Here is a 10,052-nt window from a genome sequence, read left to right as displayed (position 1 = left end):
TACTTCCTATAAGTTTTCTCTCTTTTCTTTGATTCTTATAACATCACCATGTGACTCAGTCACATTATGTAATAAGAATCTCCAAATAGGAGCTTACACTACTAGAAAAAACATCCTTTTATGACGCGCAATGCGTGTCGTAAAATGCTCAGACGACGCGCAAATGCGTGTCAAGAAAGGCCCTCTCATAACGAGAGACGACACGCTTTTGCGCGTCATCTATTTACGACGCACATTTATGACACGCATTTACGACGTGCAGTTATGACACGCAATACGTATTAAGGAAGCCCCTGTCAAGAAAGGCCATGTCATAAATGAAGATGACACACATTTTTGCGTATCGTAATTTTAAATGTTTAAAAAAAATATTATTTATAGATTTACTAATTTTCAAATTAAATTTGCATTTACTGTCTCATAACAAAAAAATAAAATACCATATATAAAAAATACAATCCATTGCATGAAATTTAATGTCATACAAATAATCAATCCATGGAAAGATAAAACAAATCAATAGAAGTTGTTTTCTCCCTATACATGATTATCACATACTAAATAACAAACTTTATTTCATATTCATACATATGATTACATTATTCATTAAAAAAACATATACCTACATCTTCGCCTAAAATGTTATTACATGATGCAAGTTGGCCACTTCATTGATGGATCACCAAGAGGAAGACCAACAACTGATGTTAAGTTTCACAGATATGATAATATTGGATTAATAAAATATTCAAGAAAACAGAAGGGCAGATTTGTAAATTGTAGTTCAACTTTCTCTATGGATTCAGCTTTGTTCTCGGCTCCTAAAGTTTTAGTGGCGGTGCCTCTTGTTTGGCGCCATATACAAGCTTCATCTAGCGGCTCCACATGCTTTGTATCTTGAGGGATTTCCACTTTCATTCGTATGTCTGTCCTGGCTGTTTGTTGCAGACGAACTGTACGAACTTCAAGATACATTGTTTTAGATAAGTAGTCAAATCCCAATGGTTTCCTGATCAACATAAAACTTGATTTGGTTTAAGGTATATCAATTGAGCTTGATTTCAAGAGAGTGAGTGAAAACTAACATTTAATACAACAAAACCATCGTTTTAACTCTGTGATGATCTTGATCTCTTAAGAAGTCTTTGAAAATAGATTGTTTAGTCAGTTAGAAAGGATAACACAGTAGCTAATTGGTCTCACAAGAACAATGGGCCATGGAATTTGACTTGAGATGCAAAGAGTCCACATTTGGTGTCAATTGTCCATAGTCATGCATCAACAAGTTCTGCAAAAATTACACAACCCAATTGATGTGCTGCAGAAACTAACCATGTCTATGTGAGAGTTTTCCTGGCAACTCAACACCAATATTCCTGGCAACCTGTATTTTAGAATAAAAACATCAGGTGTCACACTGAGATCTGTAACTACAAAATGATTATTTTCTGTTCCATTTGTCTGTTGATGTCCCACCTATAAGCAGTCAGTATAATTTAAAACTATACGTTTAAAATATCATTTGTAATTTAATAAATCATTTGTAGAAGTAGAATAAGATACCTCTGATCCAACTTCACATGTATGAAGAAGCAATCCAGATGTAAAATCCCATAAGCGAACCTACACCACAAGAAAGAATGTCCAAATTATTAGAGTGATAAAAAAAACTCATAATGACAAATTTTGTAGAAAAGTTAAGGTTGTAATGTTTCTTACTATTGAATCGCCACTTCCAGAGACTAAATACCCATGTGGAAATTCCTGATTGTAGACAAAGGCTAGGCAGGAGACAAATCTGCCATTGAGCAGTCAACTATGGCATTTCCAGTAACTCACTCACTCTGTATGGCCAAGGCAGTAACTTTGTATCTCATGAGCTCCATCTATAGGTTTCTTCGGGAGCATGGTGACCTGTCATTTAGAAAGAAAATAAAAACATGCTTAAGAAAATAGTAATTGTTGATTGTATAATAATAATAATAATAATAATAATAATAATAATAATAATAATAACAATTATTATTATTATTATTATTATTATTATTATTATTATTATTATTATTATTATTATTTGGGTGTGAGAAGTTTATTATTATAGTTAATGTCCTATAACTACCATTTGAAAATAGTAAAGGGGCTGAATGGGTAATGATATAATATAGTTAATGTCTTATAACTACCATTTGAAAATAGTAAGTACACCAAGAGTTATATAAGAACAAAAACCGAAAAAACTTCAAGAGGGAAAGGTATAAAAGAATGAGCTAAATGCAAGATATATTAATAAAACATGAATATTCTTCAGGCATCAGCACTTTAACATGTTGCTTAGGTTTTTGTCCAACAGTCTTTTTACAGCAACCATAGAGCTCCTCTTGAGCTTTCTCAAGGTTTTGTACAAGCCTTTAGTGTAGACATCAAGAAGTGTAATCACAACCTAATAATCAAACATGAATATTCTTTTTTTTTTTTTTTAAATTTATTACTTACTGGAATTATGGAACTTACATTATTTGTTTCCTTCCACAAACAATCTCCAAGATGAAAAGCACCAATTCATCATCTTTGGTCCTGTTAGCACCAAATTCTCTTCCCAATCATCAATCATAGCATTAACACCAAATTGAGCCTACACAAAACAACAAAGTCAGCAGCTTGGATCCTTTTTTTGACTTTTTTCTTTTTGAATTTCATAAATAATTAATATAATCATTAAATTTTTCAAAAGAAAGGTCAATTTCAATTTTCACATTGCGCCCTGCACCCTGCACTACACTCAATATTACTCAGATTTTACAAATCAAGTAATTATAAAATGACAAAAAAAACAGAGTTGACTCGCCTGAACTATTAATGATACCCTAGTAAAAGAAACAAGTTTTTTGCCCACTAGGCTTACCGCTACAGACTCGCAAAGTTTCTCAACAATCTATTCATCCTGTTCCAAAAGGGCACATTTGTCATTTCTAACTAACTACTTCATACTTTATCCAAGAAACTTTATATTGAGAATGAAAAATTTTCAGCATACCACATTCTTGGTCATAAGCCTGTCTTATAGACCCTTCAAAGCCACTTCAAGATCTGCCTTCTCCAAATTTTCCTTCCCAGTAATGTTGAATCAACAACTGTATTGTTAAAATGGCCTAATGGATAACAACATCTATATGGATAAACTGTTGAATACATAAACTGAGATTCCTTTTGTAGACTGAATACCATTTTACCCTTACAGTAATGGGAATAAAAAAAGGTAGAATGCTATAACAATTAACAAAACTAATCAATGAATGTTTGTTGGTATTTCTTGTAGCGGCCCTAATTTTCTTACACACTCTTCATATTATCAACAATAGTAAAAAAAAACTTATTACCTGTTTGGGATTGGAGTTGTAAAAGCTAGAACAGAAGGAAGATGATGTAGAACAACAGTAAAATGAATGTTTGTCATCTTGTCACTTTCATTCTTCATACCATGGCTTAACTTCAATAATCATGTTTCAAGAGGTCTCTGAAGCAGCAACACAAGCTCTCGTGATTCGTAAATCTCTCCCAAAATTCTGATTTGGCATCAAAGATGATTGAAATTGGTATAATTAAAGTAACCATGGATATTCTATACAAACAAGGTTGTGAGATCACTGGATTACTAGTCACGCTTCTTGTTAATCTTACACAGCTTGATTCTGGTGTTGAATCATTGCTTCACGTTTCTTTAATTTGTTTAGTTTATTGATTGCTTTTTATAGATGAATGATTTTATTAGTAGTTTATGTGGATCATGTGTGTAGTTGGGAGATGATAAGGTGCAGGGGTTGTATGTCATGAAACTTGTGAGATCATTTTGTACATCATCCAATGAGAAAAAAGGTCCAATCATTTTAGAAATTACACATGTGATTATATCTAAATTCTCATACTGATTTTATAATTTTACTTTTTTTTATTGAATTTAAGCAGATGATCCATTTGGACATGTTGGATCAATACTAGTAAACATTTCAAAAAACAAAGAAGGAAGATCACTTCTTTTAGACTCCAAACGTGGGTTGTTGAAACAAATTATCAGACAATTTGATTCCACAAGCATATTGAGAAAGAAAGGGGTAAGTTCAAACTTCAAAATTGAACTAAAACCCTTAAAGAATATTAATAACCATTTTTACCCCTTGAAGATTGAGTATATTTCACATCTTACCCTTCATAGGTATCAGGCACTATTCAGACCTGCTGTTTTGAAGCTGACAATCAAATACAAAATTTGCTTCTGATATCAGAGTTTCTTTGGCCAGCTTTACTTCTACCAGTTGCTGGAAACAAGGTCTATATTTTCATTTTTATTTTCTTTTTAAAGAATTCATAAGAATGTTTCTCATTTTTGTGATTTAATTATATTTATTTATTTTTTATATCAGGTGTATAATGAACAAGATACTTCAAAGATGCCACTTGAATTAGGAAGTGCACTTTCAATTGAGAGGGAACCTGCAACCGATACTGAAATACGCATCCAAGCATTGGAGGCTGTTTACTTGATTATATTATATGTGGGAGGGTATTTTGGTCATTTTGTAATGTTGTGGGTGGTTTGTTATTTTGAGGTTAACATGGGTATTGTTTGGTGATGAGTGAACAGGGGGCAGGTAGAAGGGCATATTGGTCAGTAAATGGATCACGTAATATGGAGGCTAGTTTGGTCTTTTATTATTTTTGCAGGCTAGAGTTAGTGGTGGGACAAAGTTAGTGGGGATATCACCTAGGTTGCTATGTTGTTATTCCCTTTTGTTCCTTACACGTGTCTCGACAACAAGCTATTCAACCTGATTCAACACATATCCCAAAGAAAGAATTTTTTGCATGATACACAAGTTAAAAAGTCATCAACATTAATTAGATATAAATTTAAAATAGTTCCAAGATCATAATAAACATACAATTTAATTTCCAGTTAGACCTAATTAAATCATTTTAGTTATCTTTATTGTGTTTCACAGTTAGACCTAATTAAATCATTTCCAGTTAGACCTAATTAAATCATTTTAGTTATCTTTATTGTGTTACCTATAGAACTCACAATGGAGAATTAGGCTAGTGAAAAGGGTCAACAACATCAATAGAAGATACAGTTCCCATGAACCAGCTTATACATGCTGAATCCTCTGTTTCAAATGGCTAATTTGGGGTTAACTTTGGATAAATTGGGAAAAAAAAAGTAGATGCGAATGAGTTCTCTTAAATATGTAATTAGGGTTAAATTTGGAATCACTTATGAGTTACGAGGGCTATGGCTCCCAGGTAGAAGTATAAGATAACGAAATCAACAATAATCTTGTAAACTAAGTATATGATGTGTTTTTTATACCTTAAGAATAGTAGCAACAAGAATACGCACAAGACATCAAATAAGTATATGATGTATTTTTATGAGGGTGCGTCTTTAACGACTTAGAGGGAAAAAACAGTCGAGAAAAGAGGATAGCCTCCGTTATTGACCTCCATATGGTTGCAGAGCTCCAAAAATACAAAAAGGGTGAAAGAGTGATAACTGCACAATGCTATCACTGATTCTTTCGAATTTCAGTATTTTACCTATAGAAGTGATCTCCGTGTAAACCCCACGTAATTCCTCTTTTGCGTCTCTCTTTCCATTCCATTCCATTATGCGAGCGTACCCCTTGATCCTGTTGAAGAACTTGAGACGTTTTTGATGAAGGAAACCCATAGAATCGTTGATCAGGGTTTAAGTTGGGTAACACGCTTTGATCTTTTGATTCTTGGTCGTGGGCCTAGACATCTTTGCCCCTCTACTACCAGTCCAACCCCACACAGATGGATCTTTAGTTGAATAATGCACTGGACTTAGTCCAATGTTTGGTAGATTATGGAAATAATGGGATAGAGTACCGACCGATGGAAATAACCCCTCCTCAACGTCGTTGAGGAATTAGATTATTGCAGAACATATCAAGACAACAAAAGCACTTACAGGAACATCAAATATGAGGCGGGGTTTTAGGGTTTCTTTTGATCCATGAAGATTTTAGGAACTTCATGTATGAAATTATCGAGCTTTTACACACAATGCTTTTAGGGTTTCTTTTAATTGAAGAAGATTTTACAACATACGAGAAGGACGAGAGTATCAAGGCGGGGTTTTATACTTTTCGGATTTCATTCCCCCCTTAGCAATTAAAAATTGGAGAAGCGCGTGTTCATAAAGAAAAATATAAAGTGACAACACACTTTTTTATGATAAGTGCCCTACGTGTTTTTAATTTTTTTTTGTTGGACACTATTTTTAGGGCACGCACAAATGCGTGTCCTCTATCCTTCAAATTTTGCAAAACTGACATTATTTTTAGGGCACGCACAAATGCGCGTCCTCTATCAACGAGTGTCATTGTTTACACGTCATTAAAGAGATATTTTCTAGTAGTGTTAACAGAGTTAGACAATGGACTTTACCTGAAGTAGAGTCAAACTTATTGACTTTAACATCCTTAGGTAAATTTGGCAGCTTCGCAAACAGTGCCCCTTTGGCAATTTTAACAAATGAACCCTTTGGTAATGGTACATGGGACTATCACAGGCTTAACTTTTCTCTTTACCATTTGGTCAACCAAGTTGAATATGGCCGATCCCTTTCCATTGGGAAGAGAATGTTTTTTCTAGATTTCCAATGTCACCATTGTCAATGTCCACAATGTTTGGGAAGTTGATCTTCCAATCACATTTGCTTTACCAGTGTTCCAAATCATTGTTGATTTAGCAGCACCAAGTAAATATATAAGATCATTAAGGGTCTTGCCATAGTCTATTTCATAGGTGTCCCAAAGGAACTCACTATGTGACTTAGAAAGTGATTGATCATCAACTTCCTCTAGACTTTGACACCCAACTCTCCCGGATTGTCAATATGTGACTACATCTCCAAAATGTGATCACACATAGACCTTTGCTTGCCAATAGGGCTTGAGTGACCTTGAACTTGTGGGTTAGGGAGAATAATTGGAGGAGGTGGAGGAAGTGAATTTCTAAGAAATTTAGGAAGATCATAGATGTCTGAACTTAGACATCTTTTTGGAGATATTCAAGATAGTTGATCTAAAGTCCATAATATGACACCCAATATGAAATATTAATATTATGACACAACAAAATATTTTATAACTTAGAAGAGAGATACCGTAATCCAAGTTATAAAATATTTGAAGGTAGACGAATGACGATTCACCAATTTCTACCAAGATAAAAAAAATGTATTATTAGGTTTTAATTGGATTTAAAACTCCTAGATCTTTTGAAATTCATTGAACTTTTTAATGACATGTTTCAATCTCGAGCATGCCCTTTAGGTTTTATGACTGGGATGCCGAGGATCACAATAAAGGTGTGAATAACCATGAAAATATACTTGGTACCCTTAATATTTACCCCTCAATCGATGTGCTGGTTAACCACAGGCGCTCCACTGATACTATGATAAACATTAAGTTACCCTTTGCCTACTTTGTTAAATCTAGGTTAGTGTGCCGGTTAACCACACACGCTCCACTAACGACTTAAGCAAAGTGCAAAGTATAATTTCATGGGTTAGCACCAAATTCACATTTTCCTAAGTAACTAAGATTGAGAATTTATAAGAGTTTAGTTACTTAGTATTTATCATTAATACTTTTAATGAAGGGAGAATTATATTCCTTGTCCTACCCGTTCGGCTAACTACCCTCCACCAGTCAAGGAAGCGGTGGGTGAGAGTGGACACCCATTAAACTGCCATTTTATAGGCAGTAACCTTATACCCCCCTTATAGACCGACTTCGTGAATGAGGCCTACTAACGGTAAGACTGACTTGCTCTTATACATACATATATATATATATATATATATATATATATATATATATATATATATATATAATTAACTTATAATATTATAAAGTATAAGGGTTGAATTTCAACTTTTAAAATTCTAAGGGCTTAACTTGGATTAAAGTATTCATAAGAGAAAACTTTTCAAATTCCAAAACTTGAGGGCAAGTTTTGAAAATATTAAAAACTAATTAATTCCATAACTTATGTGTTTAAAGTAGTTTTAATTAAAAACTATTCAAGTTCCATGACTTGAGAACAAGTTATGGAAGACTTTAAACTATTAAAGAATGTAACTCTTCTTGTTTTGTAACTTATGGAACTAATTAAGGTTACACATTTTTATTATTTAATGAAGTGACTCTTGAACCTCCATAACTTGAGGACAAGTTATGGAATCATAAAACCATTTAATGAGGACGAGACTCTTCATTTTGTAACCTTTGCCAACTTTTATGAGTTTTAAGAAACTTTAATGTGACTTTTCATGTAACTTGAGGACAAGTTACACAAACACATTTTAGGATCAATTCTTAGATTAAAATGGATCAAAGACACATAATCAATCAACATTTTCTATTAATCTAAGCAACTCATATGAACAAGATAATTGGAATTAAACTTTTTCATGTAATTAGCATAACACTTAAACTAATACAAAACATGAATCTATTAAGAATTATCTTTGAAATTGGATTAGTATGAACATTACAACATAAAAAACAAGTTTATAAGTTCAAAAATAGCTTAGGGTAATGTTCCTAGTCCATTTCTAGCAAAAAAAAACTCGAAAATATGTTGTCTGGGGCTCCTACTCGTCGAGTGTATCAACCTAATCGATGTGTAGGATGATTTTCTTCATGGACTCGGCGAGTTCATCAATGGACTCAGCGAGTCCAGTGCCCAAAAAGCCAGAATATCGATTTTTTCAGCACTTTTCAGCAATTTGCATCAAATATAATTGAAAACAAACCTGGCTCTGATACCATTGTTGGGTTTTGAGCATTCTAACACTCCTAAGTGTACATGCAATCCTAAATACCTTGAATCTATGTTTTCTCTATTATACATGCAAATATGAACTTTCCAAGGTATTCATCCTAACTAGCATAACAACATTGATTCATATGAGTATATCAAGTTAGAATTACACACCTCCTTGATGTAGAATGTCTTCATGATGCTTGAGTGCCTAGTGCCCCAAGCGTGACACATCAAATGGTTCACACAACACCAAATACACTTGGAATAGATTACAGAGAAATCCACACTTTATAAAAATCGGCTAGCCCTTACACATATTCTTTAGTGCCGATTTTGTCAACAATAAGATCTTTATACAGTGTCACAATTAGGGTAAACCCTAATTGTCATGGCTTTCCATTTCCTTGGATCCATGGGTTCAAATACACCATGGAGCATCCATGGAGCATCATATGAGTTTTAGCCCAACTTGATAATCCATGAAGTCTTAGCCCACTATACAAGTATGGATGATTTACACAATCAACCCATATATTTATTTAGTCTTCTTTTGATCACTTAATTAATTCTAGATTAATTCTTGATCAATATTAATTAAATAATCTTATTAATATATTAGAACTTATAATATATTAACAAACCTTAAGTGTTATTTCTATCATTTTAGTCTATCCAAATGCATGATGTCATGCAACCCAAATGGACAATGCCGGGTCGGATCAAGTCTTACCAATTATAGTTATTGACTTAGACATTAATCCAACAACAGATACACTACACTCATATATAACTTTTGAAAATATACCTCAAGCTACACCCTTAGTGTCCCAAAGTTACTTATCGCTCAGAAATTTAAATTACTCAACTCTAGAGTGAGGTCGTGAGATGATAAAAAAACATAAACATTTTATAATGGAGACATATCGTGATTATCTTCATGCCAAGACGGTAATTCCTTTTTGAAATTCAAACCCCTCATAAATGCAAAATGTACCTAATATATGTCAATAATTACCGCTTATAATTTTAGCTTTTTATAACCAAAGTATTAAGTATTAATATTTAATATAATGAAAGGATAATTATGAATCACGTTTTTTATACAAAGTTACATGAAATTCTCAAGCCACTTAGTGCAGTCTCTTTTCCAAATATGTTTTAATTCTCTCTTGAATGAGAATGACAATATGATG

The 10,052-nt window shown here is 33.2% G+C and overlaps 1 pseudogene across 1 annotated transcript; it reads left to right on the top strand.

Moving 5' to 3' along the window:
• Positions 1-3,498: 3,498 nt before the first annotated feature.
• Positions 3,499-5,093, top strand: LOC145061966 (uncharacterized; annotated as a pseudogene). Its single transcript, XR_013687357.1, has 5 exons — positions 3,499-3,712; positions 3,795-3,873; positions 3,964-4,109; positions 4,211-4,324; positions 4,419-5,093. The product of XR_013687357.1 is annotated as an uncharacterized LOC145061966 (transcript).
• Positions 5,094-10,052: the final 4,959 nt, after the last annotated feature.

The sequence above is a fragment of the Lactuca serriola genome, chromosome 7 (genome assembly GCF_051521515.1).
Source record: "Lactuca serriola cultivar US96UC23 chromosome 7, Lser_US96UC23_V15, whole genome shotgun sequence".
Lineage (NCBI taxonomy): Eukaryota > Viridiplantae > Streptophyta > Magnoliopsida > Asterales > Asteraceae > Lactuca > Lactuca serriola.
The sequence above is the reverse complement of the archived record's forward strand: the minus strand, read 5'-3'. Positions and strand labels throughout refer to the sequence as shown.